This window comes from Ovis canadensis, chromosome 22, assembly GCF_042477335.2.
Source record: "Ovis canadensis isolate MfBH-ARS-UI-01 breed Bighorn chromosome 22, ARS-UI_OviCan_v2, whole genome shotgun sequence".
NCBI lineage: Eukaryota > Metazoa > Chordata > Mammalia > Artiodactyla > Bovidae > Ovis > Ovis canadensis.
In genome coordinates, this window is record NC_091266.1 from 64,236,949 (window position 1) to 64,262,787 (window position 25,839).

Genomic DNA, 25,839 nt, shown 5'->3' on the forward strand with positions numbered 1-25,839 from the left:
GGGTAGAGAATTCCTGGTTGGATTTTTTTATTTTCAGCACTTTGCATTTATCTTACTTCCTTCTGGCCTGGGTTTCCCTGGTGGCTCAGATAATAAAGTGTCTGCCTGCAGTGCAGGATACCCGGGTTCAGTCCCTGGGTCAGGAAGATCCCCTACAGAAGGGAATGGGAACCCTCTCCAATACTCTTGCCTGGAAAATTCCATGGACTGAAGAGCCTGGTAGACTACAGTCCATGGGATTGCAAAGAGTCAGGCATGACTGAGCAACTTCACTTTCTTTCTTCTTTCTTTCTGGCCTGCAAAGTTTCTGCTTAAAAATCTGCTCATAGTCTTATAAGAAGATTTATAAATCTCTTGTACTTAACTAGTTGTTTTTTCTCTTGCTGCTCTTAATATTTTCTCCTTGTCTTTAACTTTTGATGTTGTGGTTGTAAAGTGTTTTGGTATGGGCAGATTCTTTACTGCTGAGCCACCAAGGTCTGTTTGTGTTCCTCTTGTTTTGAATTCTCTGGACTTTCTGGATCTTAACCTGTGTTTCCTCCCCTAGGTTAGGGAAATTTTCAGTCATTATTTCTTCAGATGAGATTTGTCCCCCTTTCTCTCTCTCCTTCCAGGAGCCCCATAATGTGTCAGGCCGCTTGATGTTGTCTCATACTCCTTTAAGCTGTCTTCACAGTTTCTCCATTCTTTCTGCTGTTTGGCTTGCATGTGTTTCACTGTATTGTCTCCATGTTAACTGATTCTTCGGCTTCATGTAGTCTGTTGTTGAATCCCTCTAGTGTATTTTTTTTTTGATACTTTTGTTTTTAGTCTTTACCCTGGATGTAGTTGCTTCCCTGGTAGCTCAGTTGGTAAAGAATCCACCTGCAATGTAGGAGACCCCAGTTTGATTTTCAGGTCAGGAAGACCCACCAGAGAAGGAATGGGCTATCCACTCCAGTGGTCTTGGGCTTCCCTGGTGGCTCAGCTGGTAAAGAATCCGCCTGCAATGTGGGAGATCTGGGTTCAATCCCTGGGTTGGGAAGATCCCCTGGAGAAGGGAACGACAACTCACTCCAGTATCCCGGCCTGGAGAATTCCTTGGACTGTCTAGTCCATGGGGTCACAGAGTCAGACACGACTGAGCGGCTTTCACTTCACTTCACTGGGTGCAGTATGGATTTGGAGATGTTGGGCAGCCCATCATAGTGCTCCAAGCAAGAGACGAGAGGAGCTAGGTCTGGATGTGGACAGATTGGAGAGTTAGTTGTGAATTAAGAACACAAAGACTTGTGATTAGGTAGGGTAATGGGAGAAGAAGGCAGCAGGGTGCCCTGCATTCCTGTGGTATGGAACTGGTAGCAGCAGAGTGGGCACTCATCAGAACAGGAAATGGAGCAGGAGGCTGGGGTGTGGAGGGAAGGGTGACGTCAGTGCTGGAGTGCTCTTTCCAACGGCTTTGGAAGCCAGGCAGGCACACAGATGATGCTGGAGGAGAAGCACAGGCTGGAGACAGGCCCTGAGAGCAGCCCTCCTGTGAGTGGCGATGGGGGCCTAGGATGAGAGCGTGGGGGAGGAGAAGCTGGCGATGGGAGCCTAGGACGAGAGCGTGGGGGAGGAGAGAGGGGTCCCTGGGGAGCAGCCAGTGCCGCCGGGGGCTGGCGGGGGAGTGGGACAGGAGCACAGAGCCCATATTCCAGTGTCCGCTGGCACTGCCCACCTCATGACACCCGTCATGTACCCCGTCCTCAGACCGGAGCATGGTGTCAGTGCCTTCTTGCATGCCAGGAGTAAAAGGGCGGACTGCAGTCCATGCGGGCTTCCCATACAGTGCAGTGCCAAAGAGCCTGCCCGCCAGGGCAGGAGACGGGACACAGGTTCAATCCCTGGGTTCACACGACCCCCTGGAGAAGGAAACGGCAACCCACTCCAGTATTCTGGCCTGGGAAATCCTGTGGACAGTGGAACTGCAGTCCATGGGGTCACAGAAGAGTCGGATGTGACTGAGTGGCTGAGCACAGGCGCACACTGCAGCCCAGGCAGCCCTTGAGTGGTGACGGCCCGGTGAAGTGCTATGTACAGCCTGGCGCACACACGGGAGCCCATGCTGACTCAGCAGCAGTGCAGCCCACACCTGCGTGGACGGTTTCCAGTCCCCGCAGCCCCAGGCCCACATACAGCCTCCGTATCCCTGGAGGCAGTCCAGCCCTCTGCAGTGAGCAGGGCCAGCCCTCCGCAGTGAAGGGCCAGGGTGTCTTAGGAAGGAGAAGAGCAGACGCAGCTGACGTGATGGTCCGTTTGCGCATCAGACTGTTCCTCTCTGAAAGCGCCCTTCCTCTGCACATGCCCCTCACCGATTAGTGTCAGAGTGGCTGGAATCGCCAGGAGGATGCCTTCGTGAGGGTTTGGGCCACGTCAGGCTGGGCATGGAGTCTGCAGCTGGAGTCAGGTTCTATTTAATAGGAAATAATAGTGTGATAATTGTCATCATTTTTAAGTTGATAAATTGATTCTTTCAGATAAAAAATACCATTAAGGCTGATTGTTCTGCAGAAAAGGCACTGTTGGGAAGTGGAGTTTTCAGTCTCACCGGGAATTTCTTGGTAAATATGCAAGCAGATGCATATATTAAATTAAGACTACAGAAGTGAAATGTCTCATGTACTTTTTACCCACAAAGAACGCATTCTATGTAGCACAGAGTAAATAACATACTGGGCACCAAGAGCAGTTTTTTCTTTTGGAAAAAAATTTTTAAATAGTTATTAATTGGAGACTTCAGAGTCCATTTCAGGTAGCCTCCCAGATATCAGTGGCCATTTGCCCAGTGGGTAAGTAGGCACTTCCCGCCGTCAGTGGGTGAGCAGCAACCCTGTGGAGACAGACTGCAGACCCTGCAGCTATAGGCTCAGGTAGGCAGCGGCCCTGGTGCTGCCGGGGAGCCCAGACCTTGGCCACGTGCCCTGAGAGGCAATGGGTGTGAGTCACGGGTATGGTTAAAGCACTGTTTTAATGTGCATTTATATGTTTTTAGCTTTACTTGCTTTATGGGTTTTGTCCTGTGGTTTATATTTATTTTCTATTATGTTACTTTTAGCTATTTTTTGTAGTGTTGTTTTATTTCTGGACTGACCTTGGTTTCCCTGTGCTGATAACCATAGTCAGTTTTCCTGGTTTGCAAGGTTAGCTTGAGTCAGCAAATCCTTAACTTGTCTGTTAATCTCTATACTGTAGAGGACAGCCAGTCTCAGGCTTTCAGACAGGCGTCAGTTCCTTGTTTTCCTGAAGGGGAAGCCACACTAAGGCTTCCTGCTCCTGAGCAATGCCCCGATCTGATGGTGAGTAGAGAAAACCACGTGTAAGCTGAGGTCAAGCTCGTCTTCCCTCCTCCTCTGTTGTGAGTGGCCCTGCTCCTCTCCGTGTCCCTACCCGACAGGCCTTCCCAGGCTGGTCCTGCCTCGGGCTCCGTTGAGTGCCTTGTCCTTGCGTGCTGTGCACCTGCCAGGCTGGCGGGCCACAGCACTGGTCCCAAGCCACGCTTGTCTGCCAGGAGGCCGTGGGGACCCCGCTCCCCAGGGCTGGTGACCTGAGCCAGCCAGGGGCGCAGGCCAAGCAGGGGAAGAGCAGGCCGCGTGACTGTAGCTGGGCCCGGTGGGCATCAGGTCAGCTCTGGGGCTCTGGGTCCCTGGGCGCTTTGTTTGCCACTGGCAGCAGGACCCTCCTGCTCACAGACACAGCCGGCAGCGGCAGCAAGGAGAGCAGGGGCGAGTTCAGAGTCTTCTGGAGTCTGCAGGGCATCGCTAGAATTGCAGCGACTGGCTGGGAGGCCATGAAGTCCCGCTGACAGGTTGTGAACAGCGAGCCCGGTCACGGTGGAGGCTGCCGTGTCGTCCTCCTTTGCTGTCAGGGATCATCCTCCCTGGGAAGCCGGAGTGGACCAGGAAAGGGAGACCAGAGAAAGGAGGTGTGCCTGCAGCCTCTGGGCAGGACACACTCTGAGTGGGGAGCAAGGGTTGGTCACGCTGCAGAGGCGTGGACGGCTCAGGACAGCTCAGGGCGAGGTCTGCGGCTGTTACTCCTCGTCCTGCTGGTGGAAGCCTGGCCAGGCTGCCCGGTGTGGGGGCCTCGTGGCTGTGGCGTGGCGGGGCTGCCAGCGCTGGGTGTGCTGCTGCGCTGGGCACGCGGGGCCTGGTGGATGGCAGGAGTAACTTCCAGGCACCTCAGGCCTGAGGGAGAGCCTCAGCCCAGTGAGCCTCTCTCCAGGAGAAGTTCGTCTTTCAGCTGAGGACTGGGAGACAAACCGAAGGGGATTCATCTTGAACCCTAAACTCTGCGTAAAATGTAATCAAGTCCTCAGTCTTGGGGTAATACCCACTCTGCACCATTTTAATGGCACTTATGGGGTACCGTATCCTACGGTCAGCCCTGTGTGTGTCTGTTATGTGTAGACCCAGTTGAAGACGTGATTGTAGACCCAGTTGAAGACGTGATTCTAAGCCATAACTGACTATTTAAACTAACCTTAAAAAATACTGCATTCTTAGTATAAAGAAAATGTTATTCATAAGATTATAAGGTTTTATTTTAAGCTCTTACAAATAAGCAGTCCATATCAATATGTTTTGTAGACAACTTAACTTGATTTTCACACTATGCTGTGTGTATTTCCCAAACTTTATGAAGTTGTGTACCTTGGGAGTTCTAGAAACAGAAAGATCTGGGGAAAGCTAGATTGCACCATTTGGCGGGCGTACGGCAAAGCTCTCAGGCCTGAGTGTGCGGGCCCACTGGTGAGGCGGTGTATAGCATCTTCTCACGTGTTTCGTCAACAAGCATCTTCTTCCTAAGCATGTGTGAACGCCTGTATGACTCGGGAGACGGGTAGAACACAGTTAGAGAAATGCTGGTATGTTTCAGTGGAAATGTGTAGTTAAGAAAAAAATGTTTATAAAGTGTTGCTGTTAGGAGGACAGCCCAGTGAGCAGTGGAATGTCCTGAGCGCATGCAGAGTGCGCTTCTGACCTTGGGAGCTGGGGCGTACTGTGGTGCGTCTTTATGTCAGTAGCATGTCAGCGAGCAGACTGCCCTCCTGGAGCAGAGGAGGTCATCTCCGTGGAGGTGCATCCTTCCATGGCCCGATGTCAGTGAGACAGCAGAAGCAACCAGGGTATGCCTGGTGCCTCCCTTTGCAGGTCGCAGTCCGAGCTGTGTTTACCAGACAGCACTTGATTCCCACATTCACAGAAAGAACTCCTGTATACTCCCTGGGAGTAAAAAAAAAAAATCAGAAAATTAAAAGTTATTTTCCCAAAGTGACTGTAAATGACTAGGTCGTCTCACCTCTATTAGGGCGTTCTGACCCCTAGTTCCCACGCGGAGGCTGGGACCTGACTCTGCTTTCAAGAGGAAGGCCACAGAGCTGTGGGCAGGAGCTGGGAGCAGCTCGGTCACAGGTGAACCCAACATCTCGTGGACCCTGTACACTTTCCTCATTCTCACCCTATCGATTGAGGACAGTGATCGCATGCTATTATTGTGCCAGCAAGAGCGCTTTTTAACTGGCTCTATGACTTATGGACTTTCTGAGAATTTTCATTAAGTTGTGAATTGTACAAGCTGAGGAAAGCTGAGACAGACGAGTCAGGAGCCCCCAGCCTGTGGGCTGGCCTCAGTGCAGATTCCCCTTCTCAGGCGTGGCTTTGGGATCCGGCAGCAGAGCGTGGCTGTGCTGTCAGGAGGCTGCCCCTCCAGGGCCACGGAATGCTGAGGAAACTGACAGAAGAGCAGTCCTCCGTATTCAGCACCGAGGCCTCCGTGTGCCAAGGGAAGGAGGGCTCACGTAGCTGTGTCCCTTGAACCCCTTCTCCCCACTCTTTCCTCCCCTCCTGGCTGCCTAAATGTTTCATGCTGGGACTCTTACAGGTATGTCCGGGCACCCATTTGTCCCAGACACAGCTCCCAAGGGTAGGGCCGAGACACCAGAATGATATTGACTTGGGTCCCAAGACCTGGAGATGGTCTGGGGTCACCTGCCCTTTCAGGGCAATGGCTCATGAGAGTGCTTTTTTGCTGCCAGCCCCAGATTACAGGGAGTAGGATTCTCTTGGTGCTTTTCTTTTCTTGGTGGCTGCTGTGTATTCTGGGCTGTTACCCTGGGGGTGCAAGAGGGTTTCTTTCAAAGTGAGAGACGTTTGCTTGGGGAACTTGGCTCAGGACGGACTTCACCGTGATGTGCAGACATTTCAGCTATCAGGGCCAGCTCCAGGCCTCCAGGAGACGGGCTCCCCCACTCAGGGCCTGCCTGGGTCAGGAAGACCTCTTTGTTCTGCTTGTTTTGACTGCCGAATTTTTCTTGGATGATTTTTAATTTTTTTAAACACCTCCAGGGGAAATTCCCAGCTCCTTAGCGCCCTGCTGCATACCCATCCCCAGAGATGGACCTTCCTGTGGGGAAGGGCACCCAGGGTCTCAGGCAGTGCAGACATGTTTAACTCCAAGGGACACTACTCACCTTGGAAATTTGTCAGAATAGGACTTCCAGAAAGATCAGAAATTTGTGTTCCTTTTTAAAATTTTGTTCCTAAACATTTGCACTACCAGAGACCCTGAAAAGGAGGATGAGGAGACTCGCAAACCCGTATCTGACAAAAGTCTTGTATTCAGTACATGTAAAGAACTCTCTAAACTCAGCAAAGAGAAAAACAAACATTCCAGTTACAAAATGGGCAAGACTTCACCAAAGAGGATATTGTTTGAGTTCGGCAGTAAGCACGTGAAGAGAGGCTCATTAGGGAGATGAAGTTGTACATGTACATAAAGGAGTATTACACAGCCATGAAAAGGAGCACGTGAACCTCTAGGACTGATGTTAATGAACTTAGTGCCCGTTATACAGAGTGAAGTAAGTCAGAGAGAGAAATGTGTATTGTCATATATATATGGAAGCTAGGAAAATGGTACTAATGAAACTATTTGCAGGGCAGGAATCGAGACACAGGTGTAGAGGACAGGCTCCTGAACACAGAGAGGGAGGGAGAAGGTGGCAGAGCTGGGAATTAGCATACCTGCACCACCACGCGCAGCAGCTGTGCTACCGGGGGCCCAGCCTGGCACCGCGCGGTGGCTCAGAGGGGTGGAACGGGGGTCAGTGGGAGGGAGGCTTCAGAGGCGGTGGGGGGGGGGGGTGTACACACACACTCATCCTCCCATTAAAGGAACAGAGTCACTGAGAGAGCACTGCACACCCGCAGCCCCTCTGGGAAGCAGTGTGCCCGGTGCTGCAGAGTCGAGCCCAGGACTGGGGGCGGGGAGGGGGTGACTGTGCCCGGGGCAGGAAGGAGTGACGTGGGCGATGGGACAGAGTTGCGTCCTCCTTGGGGTTGTGGGTATGCGAGTACAAACGTCATAGAATTTCATGAAAAAGCTTAAAAACTCTTAAAACTTCCTAAAACGTAAATTTTAAATTAAAAATAAATAAAAGCTAGTGACATCGGAACAAGATGCGTGGTTTAGTTACCAGTGTTGCATCAATGTCAGCTTCCTGGTGTTGACAGCATACTGTGTCAGGAAAGCTGAGTGGGGGGGTCCTCGGGAACTCTTCACCACCTTGGCCGTTTCTTACGAATTTCAAAATTATTTCAAGATAATCTCCCAGCGTTCCTAATACCTGCCAGTTTTTAAAAAAGAAAATGGGCTGGAGGGTTGGGAATGGTGCCTGCCTTGTGGTGGTGAATGTCAGAAGGAGAGTTTTCTAGTGTAAGATGTGGGGGTGGGGCAGAGCCATTCTTGGAACGAAAGTAGGTCCCAAAGCTAAAAGACGATTTAGAGGAGAAAGGGAACATTCAGGCTAGAAAAGCACATGCTGGAGTTGATACTGCTCATTTGATTCTTCTGATTAGCCTCATTACCTTGCGTTTTAATGACTTAAAAAATGAGTCCAGAACAGTCACAGAAAATGTCCAAGTGGGCTTCCGCACACATGATAAATTTTAACAAAGAGCAGACGTGAAATCGGGAAGCCTTCTTCCTGACAGTGGTCACATTTGAAAGTTCAGACTGTCTTAATTCAGTCTGTTACTGACAGTAATATATTTTAACTCAAGAATGTGTTCATTCCATGCACGTGGGCTTGGCTTGGCTTGTGGAAGGGTCCGTGGTACACACTGACATTGGAGCTCCTGTCATGGCGGCTTAGACGTAGGACCGCAGTGAGTGATTCCTGCCAGTCAAGGAACTTCCACTGAACCCCACTCGAATGGTAATAATCTGCTCCTGTAATTGCTGTGGAAAGGGAAAATCCTCCAGAGATTTTACATCTAATCATTTATTTATAAATCTGTAGATGGCAGTCTGCAGAGTACGCATCGGGGGTCAACTTTGTGCTCAAAACAGTTGCCTGGTGTTTACATTCCACAGTGTATTTTTTCAGCAGTACCTCCACCCCCGTGGTTACAATAGGACCCTGCTTGTGGTAGCTGCTCTGCGCCTTGTCCCCTGGCCCAGTCACTTCATTACAGACGCCTCTGCAGAGGCCGTCCCCTCTGTATTAGCTGAAATATGCATGCTTTTCCATCTCATTAATTCAGTCTACATACAATTAATTTTTGCCTATTAATAAACCCCTTGGCGTTAGTGACAGCTATCTAAACCACTTCACCTAGTGTGGAAGAGGAAAGCGAGCTGCCAATTTCTGCCCCTCCTCTGTTTTTAGTGTCGTTTCTGCGGGTTGGAGGGGGGTTGGTGCATAAATCAGCCATTCGCAAGAAAGTCTAAACTGCTGAAGACTCTGGATTTTGAATGGCTGATGGGGAAATGTGAAATGTTCATTGACTCCACTTGTATTGGGGATAGATAGAGGTGGAGGGGAGCTGTCCAGACTTATTGGGGTCTCAGGCTGCAGGGAAATTTGTTGGAGCCTGTATGTGAGAAGATCAGCTTTCTTTGTCCACAAATTTAAATCCTCACCTAATTTAGACACCTCTCAAAGGACATCTGTGTGTTTTCAAATTTCCTAATTTCTTTTTTAAAATCTAATTAAATCTGTTAATGCAAACAGGTGATTGTGATAACTGTTCCTGCTGACCATATTCAAAAGGCAAAGGAAAATACCAAAACTCAGAACAGAGCCTTGAAATCGAAAGCACCACCTCTTGAGGGCTTCCGTGGAAAGATAGGAATTCCGTGATCTTGGTTTTGCTCTGCTTTCTTACTCCTTGTCAGCGACAGGGCTCTTCCACAAGGAAACGTTTCTCAGTTCAGCCCCACCAGCAAGGAGGAAGTGGGGAGTCCTGCACAGGTGTTAGGAGCCTTAAGATTTCTTGCTTGGATTTGTAAAAAGTGCAGTTACCATTCGCAACAAGAGTCATTCAGGAAATCCAAGTGTGGAGCTGCTGAAAGTTGCTGGAGTAACTGGACTCTTTCTGAGGGATTTGCATTGTGGCTATGAAGCTAGAGTTCTGTGGCAGGCCTGAGTCACTGATGAAATTATCCATGGGAAAGCTTTAGCGTGCCTGTCCTGGTAAATCTAAAAGAGCGATGTCACATGAAGATTTCCTGATCAATCTGTGAGATTTTGCCAGTGTCATTGGGCAGCTAAATTGGATGCAGCTGATTGATTGAAAGCCAGATAAACGGTTCACTTTGCTGATTTTCAAATGTGCCATGTGTATCAAATTTATATATTGTAATGATTAACAAGAATATTTAATAGGAATGTATAATAGCTTCAGGAGACTGCTGAGTTACTGAAGATCAAATACAGAATCTTGTTAGAAGTTTCCTGACGGATTGTGGATAGCCTTGCCGGGTCCCAGCAGCCCAGGAGAGCTGCTGGCAGGGCCCGTCCTACCCTCTCGCTCCTTGTCTAACACTTTTTGACATCTTCCTGTGCTCTGAGGATGAGGACCACGCTCGTCCCCCAAGGCCTGCTCGCCCCGCTCTCCCTCCCACCTCCTGCTGACAGCCACCGGGGCCTTGGCAGCGGAAGCCATCTCCCTAGGCGGCTCCTCTCCCTGGCTTTCCCCACATGCAGCGAGGTGTGCTTTCCATGACCAGAGGCTCAAAATAGGGTTTCAAAGCAGCTTGCGCAGGGAGTGAATGGGCTGATGCTCGGTGTTTTCAGAGCAGTTGAACTTTGAATTCCTGACTGTGCTTCGAGCTCATTCCGAGATAGTCGCGTAGATGGCGCCTACTCATTACACTAAGTCTGATGAAACAACTGCTGGTCAGCTTTTGAGACGAGCAGGTGTGCCTCACAGGAAGCGAAATGTCCCCTGCTTTTGTGACGAGCTGTCTGCCTGTGCAGATCTGTGTTTCTAAATTATTGAATAAGAAGTGTTTCTAATTCTAGGCTTACTTACGAAATACACTGTTTAATTGTTCCCTAGTTTTTCAAGTTGGCCAGTGAACCTTTTCTTCCCCCTCACTCTTGGTTATTCTTAAGTTTCAGACAATGCGCAGTGGCAGATGTGCCCAACAACCATCCGTCATCCTAGTTCATGCCACTTTTTAATGTCAATTATAAAGAAAATTACTCCTTTGGCTTCAGAAGTTTATTTAAGTCTCTGAGATCAGTGGCTCTTCAGACTTAATGTCTGAGGCAGTAAAAACAGACCTGTGTCAGGAGGCACTGCTGTCTGCTGGGGAAGGGGGCCAAGCGTGTTCTTTTAAACATAGAAGTATTTTATGCTGCCGTAGTATACTTAGTCAGGAGAGAAGCAAACCCAAGAATCTTTAACTGGAAATCGCCTACTCAGGCACTGCGGAGGTGGGCCTGAAGGGGGACTCCAGGTGGTAAGGAGGGCAACAGGCCTCATCCCAGGCAGCATGTTCTCCCTGCTGAGTCAGGTGAGGCGCCCTGAGCCCGTGACCTGCCAGGAAACCCCAGGAGTGGGTTTGAAGGGTGTGATGACCTGGGACTCAGGGAGAAGTGAGGAAACTGCTTCAGGTGGATGTTGGGGTCTCTTGTATGCCCGGATCTGGGCGGAGCCAGGGGCATTCTCTGAGGACCTGCCTCCTGAGAAGGAAAGGTGACTGAATGTGGACCTGTCCGAGGCAGGCAGCTCCCTCCTCTCCCTGCTGGGCTGGTAGGCTGCGTCGTGGGCTGTGTTTTACTCATCTTGCCGCCCCCCTTTTTACCTGGCACAGTGAGCCGCAGACAGTAGGTACTTAACGTCCCCTTTTTGCCGGGCACAGTGAGCCACAGACAGTAGGTACTTGACGTCCCCCTTTTGCCTGGCACAGTGAGCCGCAGACAGTGGGTGCTTGGCATGTATTCCTGCACTGAAGGTGGTGAGACTTGCCCGTGAGCTCACTGAGGGAGAGAACCGTTGCCTTGGACGTGGAGTGCTCTCACACATCAGAACTTAAGCCCATCCCTCACCTCCCTGCTGCCCGAGAATGTACCCATATGTGTTACATAGCTTTGTTGGGAGCAGGGTTGTTTTGTTTAAGAAAAAACATCTGTTTGTTTTTGATCCTTTGTTTCTTAATATGTTCCACAGAGTAACAAGTTTCTGGTGTATGTATTTTATTTCACTTTTTTTCCTTTAAATACTTAAATGAAAGTGGCAGGCCAGATAGTTTGCAGTTTTTGCAAGCCTAGGAATTCAGCTCCAGACCCAACTGGTGCTGGAGTTCCTGACTGGTGCTGGAGTTCCTGATTTGATTCTTGGAAATTAGAGTACATTTTCTTCAAGTACTTTTCTTGATTCCGTGTGTACTAATTGGCAGGAAGATGTTTGATCTTAATAAATTAAGAGTGAGGGGACACAGGTCACAAAGAGTTGGGCACAAGTGAGCGACTGAACAGACTGACTGACGGGGACATGGGAACCAAAAAGAGGACAGTTTCTGAAGAACTGGGTTTACTTTCAGTTCTGACGTGTTTATGTCTTTACAATGTTTAAAGAGGGAAGCAGCCTGGTAGAGCAGGTCTGTGGATTCACACAGGCATGCAGACCCTTTTCTGTACTCTCTTGGTCTGTTTTCCTGGGTAGTTATACCAGCTTTTTTGAAGACTGTGTGCCCTGAGGCAGAGGGCAATTTCTCTGGGACGAGCTGAGAAGGCTCCAGGCTGCACCCTGGCCACGCTGTGGTTGGCCCAGCAAGAGCTGATGGGAACGCATGTAAGAATTAAAGATTTTAAAATTTAAAAAATAAAAAGCTAAAAAAAAAAAAAAAAGAGCTGATGGGTACACTCAGTGTGCCCATCCTGTAGGCATGACTTCAAACCGCAGGCCTCCGGCGACTCGTGTGCTGGACCAGCTGTGCCCAGGAGGGGGGCGATGAGGAGGAGCCATGGGAAAGAGGGATCAGCGTAGCACTTGGTTGCTCACACAGAGTATAGAAGTAGGGCTACTAAACCTGAGCCTCTGACAGCAGTCAGTGCATCCAGAAAGCTCTGAGGTCCGTGGAAGTCTATTGAACTTTGGGCTCTGGGTGGAATCAAAAGCTGTTCACATGCAGTTCTCCTTGTGTGCCTTAGATCTGGTTCAGAAAACCATTTCTTAGACGTTTCAAGTTTTTATCAAAACAAAGACATGATGTAGAAAGATTTTAAAATATTGCAGGTTTATATTATGTATTTGCATGTGTTTTAACTAGTTTAGCTTAAGTTTAATTATCATGCCTTGAGAATGCATGATAAAGTTCATGAAAAACACGAAAAAAATCTTAGCAGGAATTCAATAAGGCAATCCTGCTAAGTCGCTTCAGTTGTCTCTGACTCTGCGCGACCCCATAGATGGCAGCCCGCCAGGCTCCCCCGTCCCTGGGACTCTCCAGGCAAGAACACTGGAGTGGTTGCCATTTCCTTCTCCAGTGCATGAAAGTGAAAAGTGAAAGTGAAGTCGATTAGTCTTGTCTGACTCTTAGTGACCCCATGGACTGCAACCCACCAGGCTCCTCCATCCATGGGATTTTCCAGGCAAGAGTACTAGAGTGGGGTGCCATTGCCTTCTCCACAATAAGGCAATAGAATATATCAAAAATGTAGTTATAGTTACCCTGAATGTAAATTCTAAAATCATTTTTCAGGACATTCAGTGAAATCTCTTTGCCACAACTTGCCCTCTTCTAGAATTTTCCCTTTTGCTATTGTTCAGTCACTAAGTCATGGCTAACCTTCTGTGACCTCATGACTGCAGCACTCCAGCTGTGCCTGTCCTTCACCGTCTCCCTGAGTTTGCTCAAGTTCATGTCCTTTGAGTCGATGATGCCATCCAACCTTCTCCTCCTGCCTTCAGTCTTACCCAGTATCAGGGTCTCTTCCAGTGAGTCACTTCTTTGCATCAGGTGGCCAAAGTATTGGAGCTTCAGCATCAGTCCTTCCAATGAAGGGTCAGGGTTGATTTCCTTTATGATTGACTGGTTTGATCTCCTCGCTATCCAGGAGACTTTCAGAAGTCTTCTCCAGCACCACAGTTTGAAAAGATTTCTTTGGTGCTCAGCCTCCTTTATGGTCCAACTCTCGCATCCATACATGACTACTGGAAAAACCCTTTGTCAGTGGAGTGATGTCTCTGCTTTTTAATAAGCTGTCTAGGTTTATCATGGGTTTTCTTCCAAGGAGCAAGCATCTTTTAATTTCATGGCTGCAGTTTCATCTGCCGTGATTTTAGAGCCCAAGAAAATAAAATCTGTCACTGTTTCCACTGTTTTTTCCATTTGCCATGAAGTAATGGGATCAGATGCCATGATCTTCGTTTTTTTATATTGAGTTTTAAGCCAGCCTTTTCACTCTGCTCTTTCGCACTCATCAAGATGCTCTTTAGTTCCTCTTCGCTTTCTGCCATTAAAGTGGTATCATCTGCATATCTGAGGTTGTTGATATTTCTCCCTGCAATCTTGATTCCAGCTTGTGCTTCATCCACCCAAGCATTTCACGTGATGTACTCTGCATAGAAGTTAACTAAGCAGGGTGATAGTATACAGCCTTGACATACTCCTTTCCCAATTTTGAACCAGTCCATTGTTCCGTGTCTGGTTCTAACTGTTGCTTCTTGACCTGTACACAGGTTTTTCAGGAGGCAGGTGAGGTGGTCTGGTATTCCTCTCTTGAAGACTTCTCCCCAGTTTGCTGTGGTCCACACAAATGAAATGAGGCTTTCTCATTAGCACTTCACCCAGTGCTGCAGGCATTTCACAAAAGGCACTGAAGCATCAGTTGCTGTGAGTGACCCAGAGACGTCCGGATGTGTGGGTGTGTTTGTGGAAGCCAATCTGACCAGTTCACATAGCCTGAGAGCTGGAGAAGTGAGGCCCCAAGTGCACAGAGATGGAGGTTCAGCACTCCGACTGCTCTTAGTTTTCTGAGAGAGGCCCATGCATGCCGGTGAGCCCGAGTGGCCCCAGCCAGCAGGAGCTGTTCCTGGACCATTGTCAGCTCCAGGCACAGAGACTGGATGGGGAAGGGCAGCAGCCGGGTTGGCTGGAGCTCAGCACCCCCAGGGGAGGGCCTGAGTCACGGCCAGGCTGTGACGTCTCTGACTAGCCCCAGATTTGGAGTTCAGACTTGATTCTGTTTGTGAAGAGGGGGTGCGAGACGCTGTGAGCAAGATGGTGGTGTGGGCCCAGCAGGGGAAGGTTTGGGGCTTTGGTGGGCTCTCTGGATGGGAGCAGAGAGGGGGGAGGCCAGTTCGTAGGTCGTGGCCGCATCCAGGAGGCGTGGGCACTCAGTAGTGGTAACAGCGGGGAAAGGAGACCAGAGCACGTGTCCTAGGGTTTCCAGCCTGCTGGCTGCAAGCGCTTCTGTGCCGCTGTTAGAGCAGTTGTTGCTGTTGCTCAGTCTCTCAGTCGTGTCTGATTCTTTGCGACCCCGTGGACTGCAGCACGCCAGGCTTCCCTGTCCCTCACCATCTCCCGGAGTTTGTTCAAACTCATGTCTGTTGCGTCAGTGATGCCATCCAACAATCTCAACATTAGGGAGATCAGAAGGCATTACTGGCTCGGGTGGAAGGTGGCATGTGACATGGAAAGTTGAGTGAGGGGCTGCCAGCCCTTCAGTGGCCGTCCCGAGCAGAAGCCAGAGGCGGCAGGTGGAGGTCATCTGCAGGCCCTCACCTGGCCACATGGCGGCCGGGAGAGTCCACTTAGAGCCTCGGCCAGCAATCAGGGCGGCCCAGGTGGTCCCAGGCTTCCTGTTGCTGTCGGTCTATGGTTCCCACTGTGGCAGTGATGCTGCACCCTGATAAACACCGAAATTAGTTTCCTGGAGTGAACCAGCTCTGGCAAAGTGGGCAAGACTAAGTTTCACCCACTCTTCACTACACAAAAATAAATATAGGTAATCACAAGTCAGCATTCACAGGCCCGTGACAACTGAAGTTCCTTGTAGCATCGTCGTTCCTGCTAGAGGATTTCCGTACCCGCCCCTCTCTGATGGTCTCCTCGCAGACTTGGGAGGAGAGAGAGGAAAGAGGCAAACAGAGCAGCCTGGGCTGGTCTTGACCTCGATGCTCAAGGGGAGTTTCCACTTCCAGGGATCTGTGAGTTCTGTGAGATGTTTACATTTATGCTTTCACTGCAATTAAAATCTCTTAAGAATAAACATCCATTATTTATAAAGGTAAAATCCTTCTGTAGTATCTGATGACGGTTATTTTCACATAATAAGACTTCCCTTTTTTAAGTTACCATTTCTTTGTCTGTAGTTTCCTTGAGCATCTCTGAATCCTTTTCAAAGGGTCCGAAAATTACTCCAGCCTTAGACAGATGGATACAAACTACAAAAAAGATCTTAATGACCCAGATAACCACAATGGTGTGTGATCATTCACCTAGAGCCAGACATCCTGGAATGCGAAGTCAAGGGGGCCTTAGGAAGCATAACTACAAGCAAAAGCTAGTGGAGGTGATGAAATTCCAGCTCAGCTATTTGAAATCCTAAAAGATGATGCTGTGAAAGTGCTGCGCTCAGTATGCCAGCAAACTGGGAAAACTCAGCAGTGACTGCAGGGCTGGAAAAGGTCAGTTTTCATTCCAACCCAAAAGAAAGGCAACACCAAAGAATGCTCAAACTAGCACACAATTGCACTCGTCTCACACGCTAGCAAAGTAATGCTCAAAATTCTCCAAGCCAGGCTTCAGCAGTATTTGAACTGAGAATTTCCAGCTGTTCAAGGTGGATTTTAAAAAGCCAGAGGAACCAGAGATCAAATAGCCAATATCCATTGGATCACAGAAAAAGCAAGAGAGTTCCAGAAAAACATCTACATCTGCTTCATTGACTATGCCAAAGCCTTTGACTATGTGGACCACGACAAACTGGAAAATTCTTCAAGAGATGGGGAAACCAGACCACCTGACCTGCCTCCTGAGAAAGCTACATGCAGGTCAAAAAGCAATAGTTAGAACCGGACATGGAACAACGGACTGATTCCAGATTGGGAAAAGAGTACATCAAGGCTGTATATTGTCACCCTGTTTATTTAACTTCTGTGCGGAGTATATCATGTGAAATGCTTGGCTGAATGAAGCACAAGCTGGCATTGCCAGGAGAAATATCAATAACCTCAGATAGGTACATGACACCACCCTTATGCCAGAAAACAAAGAGGAACTAAAAAGCCTCTTGATGATGGTGAAAGAGGAGAGTGAAAAAGCTGGCTTAAAATTCAACATTCAAAAACTGATGATCGTGGCATCCAGTCCCATCACTGCATGGGAGATAGATGGGGAAACAATGGAAACAGTGACAGACTTTATTTTCTTGGGCTCCAAAATCACTGCAGATGGTGACTGCAGCCATGAATTAAAAAAAGACGCTTGCTCCTTGGAAGAAAGCCCATGACCAACCTAGACAGCATATTAAAAAGCAGAGACATTACTTTGCCAACAAAGGTCCATCTAGTCAAAGCTATGATTTTTCCACTAGTCACAGACTGATGTGAGAGCTGGACCATAAAGAAAGCTAAGCATGGAAGAATTGATGCTTTTGAACTGTGGTGTTGGAGAAGACTCTTTGAGAGTCCCTTGGACAGCAAGGAGATCAAACCAGTCAATCCTGAAGGAAATCAGTCCTGAATATTCATTGGAAGGGCTGATGCTGAAGCTCCAATACTTTGGACACCTGAGGCGAAGAACTGACTCATTGGAAATGCTGGGAAAGATTGAAGGCAGGAGGAGAAGGGGATGACAGAGGACGAGATGGTTGGATGGCATCACCAGCTCAATGGACATGAATTTGAGCAAGCCCTGGGAGTTGGTGATGGACAGGCAAGGCTGGTGTACTGCAGTCCATGGGGTCACAAAGAGTCAGACAGTACTGAGTGAGTTAGACAGATAGAAGCTAAAGAGAATTGCAGTCAGGCTGGGGCACTAGGGTAGCCTTTGGACCTCTGGGGCCAGCATTGTCAGGAGAGTGGTGAGCAGTGAAAGAGGGATGTGCCACGAGGGCCGAAGACTTGAACCAGAGAAGAGAAGCGACTCTGGACCAGTGAGGGCTCCTGTGGGCAGAGCGGCATGGCCCAGGCCCCAGCCTGGCCTCGGGGACGGGGTGGTCCCGAGCGGGGCAACAGAGAAGGGACATGCTGTCCGGGACCTGCAAGCTCGCCTCTGCACTTCTCCAGCTTGGAGAGGAAGGTTCAGGAGTCAGATCAAGGCTCAACTCTCAGAGGTGGAGGTGCTGTTGGCTGGCTGCAGGGAGTGGGCTTCTGGCCCCGAGGGGCTTCTTCCCTTGTCCTAGCCAGGACAGGCTCCTGTGAATAAATGCTGCAGGGCTCTACTGGAAGCCCTATGATGCCCCTCACTCCTCCCTGGGGACCTGGTCCAGGCGCAGAGCGCGGTCTACGGACCCGCCTGCCTGCAAATGTGACCAGCACCTAGAGCTGTGTTGATTTTTAAGAGGAGGAAAAAGGCATATAAAGTTGGACTCTTCAACCTGCTTTGAGTAGAAATTGGTGCTTCCTAAAGGGAATTTTAATTGGCTGGCTTTGCAGCTAAAATGTTTTTTACCCTGTTCTTCCTCCTCACACTCCGCCCTGCCTCTGCTCATTCCTCTCAAACCTTGCCCAGCCTCATTTCCTGGGCTTCCCGCTCTCGAGCATAATCAGGTCCGTTGCTGGTGGGCCTGTGACTGGAAGGCCCCGCGGTGTTGCTGACCTTGGTCCGAGCACCCTGGAAGAAAGACAGGAGATGCTGGGAGAGGTGCCAGCTCGCAGCAGAAGGGCAGTGGGAATGGCATGTGAGCCCCCGATTCAGAATGATACCCCCCTTTGAGCCGACAGGCCCATCTCCAGCGCCAGGGATGGTACTTGCTGAAGAAGTACAAATGTTTCCTGCTGCTTGTAATCTATCTTGCAAATACAAGTATTCTGGAAGAAGGATTTATTTTAATGTGAGTTTTAGTGTTGTTTTTTTTTTCTGTAGTTAACATTGGTTTATTACTCTGTGTCCTTGCCAGGAAGCTCATTTTAAGAGTTTCAATTCAAAATTAAATATGACCTCAGTGTTTTAAAATACAATTACATTAACTGTCCATTTAATACTTGCCTAAGATTTTTTTGGCCACTAACGTATAGTCAATATACTTGTCTGATATTAAATACAGTGTTTCCAGTTATGCTCACCAGCTAACTTGCTCCAGCTGCAACAATAAGCCAGCAAAGAACGACCTTCTGAGAAGGGAGCTGCAGAAAGTTGTTCCCAGATGAAACTGCTTTATTATCTTATAACAGAAGCTACACTTTTCTTTAAAAACTTCAGTGTGTTTGATTATAGGGAACTATCTATTATTTATTTAGTACTGTACAGACCAATGTACAAGACAGGTAATTTAGTGACGGGATTATTTATTAATAAGCCCAATACCCGAGTTAATGGGACTGTACCCCATGGAGGTCAGTCCTTGTGTAATACATGCCTTTTGGAAAGAAAAGAGTAGTGTCTTCAGAACATTCAGTTATTATTTTAGCATTTAAATTAAGACATACTCCCTTGCTAAGATGGAAAAAAGCTGAACTACATCATGACAAAGTCGACCTGCAGCTGTGAAGAGAGACTGGTTTTGGAAACTGCACTGGGGCGGGCAGTGTGTTTTGGCCCCAATAGTCCCAGCGATGTCATTGCTCCTTCATGGATCACGGGAGGAGGGGAGCCGTCCCCTCACGAAGGTGGACCCATCAGAAACTGCTTGCGGTGGGAGCCCGCGAGTCAGGGGCGAGGCTCAGCAGGGAGCTGCAGCTGCCCAGGCCCAGGCTCGCCCCTTCCGCGTGGTAGCTCTGCCTCTGGGACGCCCCTGGGCCCTGCACACAGCCCGAGCTGCAGGGGGTGTGGTGCCCCTGGCTCCTGCTCGCGGTCCACTGGTTTTCTCTGCAGCAGGTGAGAAAGCGGAGCCTGCAGGAGGCCCTGCTGGGCCCTCTGTGTGTCATGGGGGTAGTTGAGGGGTTTCTCTCCCCGGGACGCCCTCCTCCTCCTGGGAGGCTGGGAGCTCTAAAGGAGAAACGAAGGTGTAGCGTGATCAGCCTTAACACTGGTGGGGTCTGTATCTGCATTTGCGTGTTCACGTGCAGTCATGGCGCAAATGTTTGCTCCTTAAATTCATCGTCCTTCTGTTTCATTTCAATATTCAATTGATTGCTTTCTCTCGAGCAGAATGGAAGGCCCATGGAGGAAAGCCCGTTTAGTTTTGTATCTTCAAACCTGAAATACATCTAGGTTTGACCGGAGTCCTGTCAAACTGAGCACAATCGGGTGTGAGGCCCGCTCCCTGGGCTTTAACAAACTCTGTTATCTGCAGTCTGCTGCACAATCTGAAAAGGCAAGAAATGTGGCTTTCCCTGTTTAGAACATCTTTTATGGGTTCCCCACCCCCCCGGCAGGGGAATGGTTTTCAGCAAAGTATTCATTGGAAAAATGGAATCTGAAGGGCAGGTGTTTCTCAGCACATGTGCTGCAGTGACCGTGCTGGCCCCGCGGCGTCTTGTTCACGCATCCGATCAGCAGGCACACAGAGCTCCGAGAAGGCCGGAGCGAGGGCCCCAGGGCTGGGCGGCGGCGCTGGGGCAGGTCTGTGGAGGTTGGGGGGCTTCAGTCAGACACCCGAGCTGCCATGGTAGGGAGCCTGTCCTCCTAAGCCCGGGCCACACCTGCCGCATTAGCACCAGACCAGTTGGGACAGTGCCTTGAGCACTCTGGGTTTTGCTTCTGGGGAATGAGGATGGGGGCGATGGGCTGGGAGAATCCTAAGACTTGGGCCTCCTGCCTGTGTGGAGGAACACTGTGCGGATGACCTGGTCGCTGAGGCCTTCAGATAGGAGCATGGCCTTCCTGTGAGGCTGAGGAGCAGTGATACCAGTGGCTGCTGTGTATGAGCCTGAGGCCCTGAAGTGTGGGCACCTAGTGTCTCTTCTCAGAAGCTTCTAGAATATAACAGAACTAGAGTCAACACTCACATCCCCATGATCTTTGAATGGTAGGGCAGTGGGCCTAGGGTTATAGTCCCGTGGAGCAGGGAGAAATTGACAGAAGTTCCTAAAAGTAAGAAAAATCCAAATGCTGTCCAGTCCATATGCTCTCCAAAATAGAGCCGGTGAGCATAGGGCTCGTCGGCTCAGAGGGGCTGTTGGCGTCCATTTCAAAGAGATGGGCAAGAGCACTTCAGCTTTATGGTGATGGCTCAGATTAAGGCCTCTGGAGTCAAACAAGCTTTAATTCCCATTCTGGCTTCATCCCTGATGCACTGAGCGGCGTTACTGTATCACCTCTGGGCCTCAGTTTCCTCTTTCAGGACACAGACAGATGCCTCCTCGGGGATTGTTGGGAGGAGTAAACCACAGGACTGTTCCTCATCCTGTGCATGGCACGTGTTAGGCACTCAGTAAATAGCAGCTGTGAAGCTGTATACAGGGTTTCCCTTGAGCTGTCTGCATATAGCTGACCCTGCCTCAGTGGATCCATCCTGCCCACAGTGCCGTGGTGTTTGAAGGTGTGACGTTGAGAACGTCTCTCACCTGAGACTTGCACAGTCAGTTGCCTTAACTGTGTCTGACCTTGGCTGTGTTACTGAGAGTCAGGACATGGAACTGCATGGTGGAAAAGCAGTCCTCATCTGCCCCTCTTGACTGCGTGCCCCGCGTGCACCATTCTCATGCTGCTTACCTTTCATCGTAACTCTTGTTTGCTATAGAGGCCCTCTGCCTGACATTTCCGTTCGTCTCTGTCCCTAAAATCCTGTGTCCAGACCAGAAGAATATGTGTTCTTTCTCCTCAGGTGCCCATGCAGAGCTTTAATGTGGGGGAGCAGTTGGCTGCGAGTGACACCCTCCCACCCTGTAATCGTGTCTTTGGGACACAGGCACTGATATCCTTGTCTTGGCGTGTGGAGGAAAGAGTGTGCCCTGTCCATCTCCTCTAAGCCCATGGTGTCACACACCCTCAGCACAGCAGAGCAAGGCCACACAGGGTCTTCGAGAGCATCAGAGGAACAGCTTTGGAGAGTATTCGGGTTGGCCCAGCAGAGAGACCAGACTGTAGGCCACTCAGGGCAGGTGGCCCCATGCCTTGTAGAGTTAACCTGAAAGATGCTCTCTGTTGACCAGATATCCCACTTGACATCTGTATCCAAAGATGAGATGTTTGTAATTCTTGTTAATGGACTGCTTTTTCCTGTGTTCTTTTCTGGGAGGAGGGAGCAGAATTGTTGAATAATGTGACGTTACCTAACCCCAAAGGTCCTTTGGAAAAAAGTACTCTGGAGGGAGTACCAAGAGTTTGCTGAGACTGATGGAATGACTTTAAAAACCTTGATGTTTTTACAGATATTTTTCAACAAATGAACTAAACTCTTGATAGAATTGTAATAAATATACTTAAGCAGCAATTTGATCAGGATTTTTATAGTATTTTTTATGTTAGCTATTATTTCTTTTTAAAACTCTTTCATTGCTAACATATGCATCTTACTTGTAAGAAACTAAATTAAACAGGGAAAGAGGAATATACCTCTCCTGTGTGTGTGAAACCTTAGGAAGCTGCTTTGCTCACTGCTTCAGTGGTGAAAGCAAACACAACACAGACATAAGGCTGTCTGAACTCTCTAGTTGCCACATTTATAGTACTAGTAATAGTGTTTCTAGAAGTTGTCACATCAAGTATAAGATCTTCATTCCAGGCTGTCTTTGGGGGCCAAATTGAGACTGGATGCATGCATTTAATAAATTGTAGTCTCAAGTAGTCATTTTTGTAAATAATTAGTTTCAGTGAAAGAATAAGTTAGCATGTCGCATGCATCTAACGCTGCGGATGTACATGCAGCAGGCTTTGCTGTTAATCACCAGTCGAGCTCCGCAAGTGGGCCTCATACATAATGAATTGTGCTTAACCCTCATGGGCTTCTTGATAGGAAAATAAAAGAAAACACAAGTGTAGTAAAAGCTTTCGAGTAAAATTTAACTAGATCGCTCTGCATCCTGTGATTGTTTTGGAGGCACTAGGGACCTGATAATTCATCTATAGTTTTGGGGTGTTTTTATCTTCATCTGTCAAATAGTAGAGATTTTTAATGATATGTTAAAGTGTTGGTAAAATACAATTTTCCTTTTAACAACTTGAACATTTAGGAGAGAAAGTAGATAGACTTTTTAAGGCATTCTTATCTGCCAAATATACTGTTTAAATTCTCTCTTAAAATATGTATTACTGTTGATATATTTTAAGGAAGCAATTATTTATTTTTAAAAATACAGTCCTTATGTACATTATATGGAGGGGATTGAAAATTTACATAAGATTTTCTCCGTGTTGTTGGTCGGTGTTTTAAAAATACCACAGCAAATTGCTACAGAGGAATGCTTGCTTAGGTTCTGACATTAATTTGCGCCCCAGATTTTTGGGGCTTAGGATGACTGTTAAAAATACACCTGTGACCACCCAGAAAGCGAGTAAAAGGGGGCCCAGTTGAACTTGAGACAGCCTCTTCCTCCTCCTCTTACTGACTTGACTGTGAGCCATTGGTGGCCTGTGATGGGATCCTGAACGTGGAGTTCGTTTCAGGGGGTGTGACTGTGGGGCAGAAAGCGTGAAGGTGAGAAGCAGAAATTCTTCCCTGTCTTCATGAACCACACAGTAAACTTCAGCTCAGGCTCGCTGAGCTCATGCTCAGAACTCGGGCTCGCCCTCCTGTTGCCGTCCCTGGAAACTAGGCCTGGGCCGCCTTCAACTCTAACTCTGGCTTGTCTGATACGCAGTCTCTTCCTTCTGCATATAAGCATCATTGAAATAGGTACTACAGCCAGACATGGGAACGTTGGTCCATAAAGTCGTGTTAGAAGTAGTAGGTGCTTTGGTCTCATAGAATTAAAATCTGCATGTTATATACACCGTTTTTATATATATAAACTTAGGCCTGTTGCCAGTATTTCATGCACGCTCATTAATCTTTGCCCTGTGTTTCATAGTTGAGTACGTGTTGCTCTTAGGATCGTGTGAGAAAGAGGCAAGATGACGCATGCATCATTTAGAACATCACCTGATAAGCAGCAGGGAGGCTCTGGTTGTGTCTGTAGGGGGACCCCCCTTCCCCGCCCGGTGCACCTCCTGTGTGCCTCCACTGACTCAGTTGCGTTGTTTGAGACCTGTGTTTCTTACCGCTGTAGCAACAGTTTCCTGTTTCTACTCTGTGTCCTAATACAACTCTGGAATGTTCAAATAATTGCACAGATTCCGTCACACCCATGTGGGGTTCTTACCCAAACAGCTGATGGCCGCCAGGCAGTGTCACGAAGCCGTCGCTTTCCTAGTTTGTTCATCGGGTGACACAGGGAAGTCCCAATTGGGGCAGGACAGGTTCCTCCAGCATAGCCATCAGGGAGGGTGTGAATCCCTCTGTGCTGGACCTTCAGCTTCCCTGCCTGCCCGGGTGGATGGCAGTCCCTAAGTTGATACTCTTGCCAATGAGCCCTGTATTTAGCGGGTCCTCAGTAAATGCTTGAATGAAATCAGACCACTAAATTTGGTTGGAATAAAGAGTTTAAAGGTTTCGTTCAGCTTCTCATTTAGAAAAAATTAAAGGATCTTTATTGAAAGCAGGTAGCATGATTTATCTGTCTTCAGTGCTACCACTGGGAGAAAAGCATCTGAGCTTCACAAGAAGGTATAATGCAGGACAAACCCGTCAGACACAAGCGCAAGCGACTCTGCCAGAGACCTGCTAACTTGGACGTAACTGTGCGTTTCCCATCTCCACATGATGTTTCTGAAGTCACCTCGATGGCAGCTTTAAGTGTTTGCTGTGCGTGTGTCCCTACCTGAGCCTGGGGTGTCTGGCGCACTCCCCGGGAGTCCTGGGGGCCAGAGAAGGTGAGGCTCCTCATCCTGAGGGGCGCTGAGCCACTGTGTGCAGTCAGGGCTCTGGGCGTGTCGTCACATCAGATCTGACTTGTGTCTGTGTACGTCTTTGCAGGCTAATCGCCCAGCCTCGCTGAAGGACACCTCCCCGTCACTGCTCCAGACCCAGGTGGACTCAGGAACGCAAGTCTTTGGAGTTCTTCTCTTAGGTGATCCTCTGGCATCACCAGTTAACGTTCCCAAAACCATAAGGCTCAGTTTCACCCTGTGAAGCAAGAGATGGGGAAGAGGCACCAGGTCCCAGGGAGGCCGGGGGCATGGTGGTGGCACGGTCACCTGCGGGCAGGATGCACAGGGCCGACCAGAGGGGGGACGCGGGACTTGCGGCCTGCTTGCTCATGTCAGAAGGGGTGCAAGCCCAAGTACACGACATGGGAATATCTATGGGGGTAGAAATCATTCAGACGGGAGGATTTAGTGATTCTTTGCTGCCAATCATTGAAGCCTTGTTGTTGACTTGAAGTCAGTGATTAATTTGTGTCCGACTCTCTGCAACCCCATGGACTGTATAGCCCACCAGGTTCCTCTGTCCTTCACTATCTCCCAGAGTTTGCTCAAATTCATGTCCACTGAGTCAGCAATGCCATCTAAACATCTCATCTTCTGCCACCCCCTTCTTTTCCTTGAAAGTGAAGCCTTGAGGCGCCCCAAAATCCACACACCCAAAGCTCCTGCCTACTGGGTGGGCATGTCGAGCCCAGCTGTTCTGTGGGACAGATGGGAGAAGGCAGAGCTGGGGGCGTCCCTCTGGTTCGCTGGGCGGCCTGCCGCATGCAGTCGTCCCCACGGTGAGGGTGGTGGGGGTGAGACCTCGAGCAGCACTTCCTGGTGGCTTCAGCCAGCCTGGCGCACAGCACCTCACCTTCCCCCGGAGGGCTCCTGGAGCCAGGCAGGGCCGCCCTTGTGGGGCCTGTGTCCTGGGCCCATCTGCTCCCCCTGCTCCGCCCCCTGCAGCCAGGCTGCCACTCTTCCTCCTCTCCTCCCGGGGCCGGGGCCTGGAGGCCTCACGCAGGGGGGACCAACAGCCTTCCCGCTGCCTCCCGTGCTCCCGTGTCAGTGCTGTGAGCTCGTGGGTTCTCTGGGTAGGCCTTGGGGAGAGCCCCTGCCTGCTTTATTGAAAACACTTCAGACATTTGTTCTGGAGCATGTCACCTGCTCTGCTGTGTCTGATTTGGAATGATGGACAGGTTCATGTCCAAACAAATCTGAAATGCAATTCAACACCAGAACGTTCTTTATCCAGGCCCACGGGAATCGGTCAGGCTGCTTCTCGGGGGTCATGGCTCCAGGAGAACTTCCTACAGGGCTCTCCGACACACCCAGGTCCCAGCAGCTCCCCTCAAGGCGGCACTCTGTTGTCCTTTTTATTTTCTTACAGGGTCCCTGGGGTTGCCAGCATTGCATATTTCTTGAAGAAACCCTTACACCAAAACATATGTGACTTTGTTTGCTGTATGAAGGTACTTGTGCTCTCTGTTGTTATGTTGAAAAGCTCAACAAAGCCAAATTGATTCTCCA

The 25,839-nt window shown here is 49.2% G+C and overlaps 1 protein-coding gene and 1 long non-coding RNA gene across 8 annotated transcripts in view; both read left to right on the forward strand.

Moving 5' to 3' along the window:
• The window catches only part of MGMT (O-6-methylguanine-DNA methyltransferase), a 268,884-nt gene that overhangs the window by 200,345 nt on the left and 42,700 nt on the right, over positions 1 to 25,839 (forward strand). The gene's annotated exons all lie outside the window — the stretch shown is intronic.
• Positions 3,212 to 25,781, forward strand: LOC138427792 (uncharacterized). Its single transcript, XR_011252178.1, has 3 exons — positions 3,212 to 3,317; positions 24,377 to 24,470; positions 25,700 to 25,781. It is a non-coding gene; the product is annotated as an uncharacterized lncRNA (long non-coding RNA).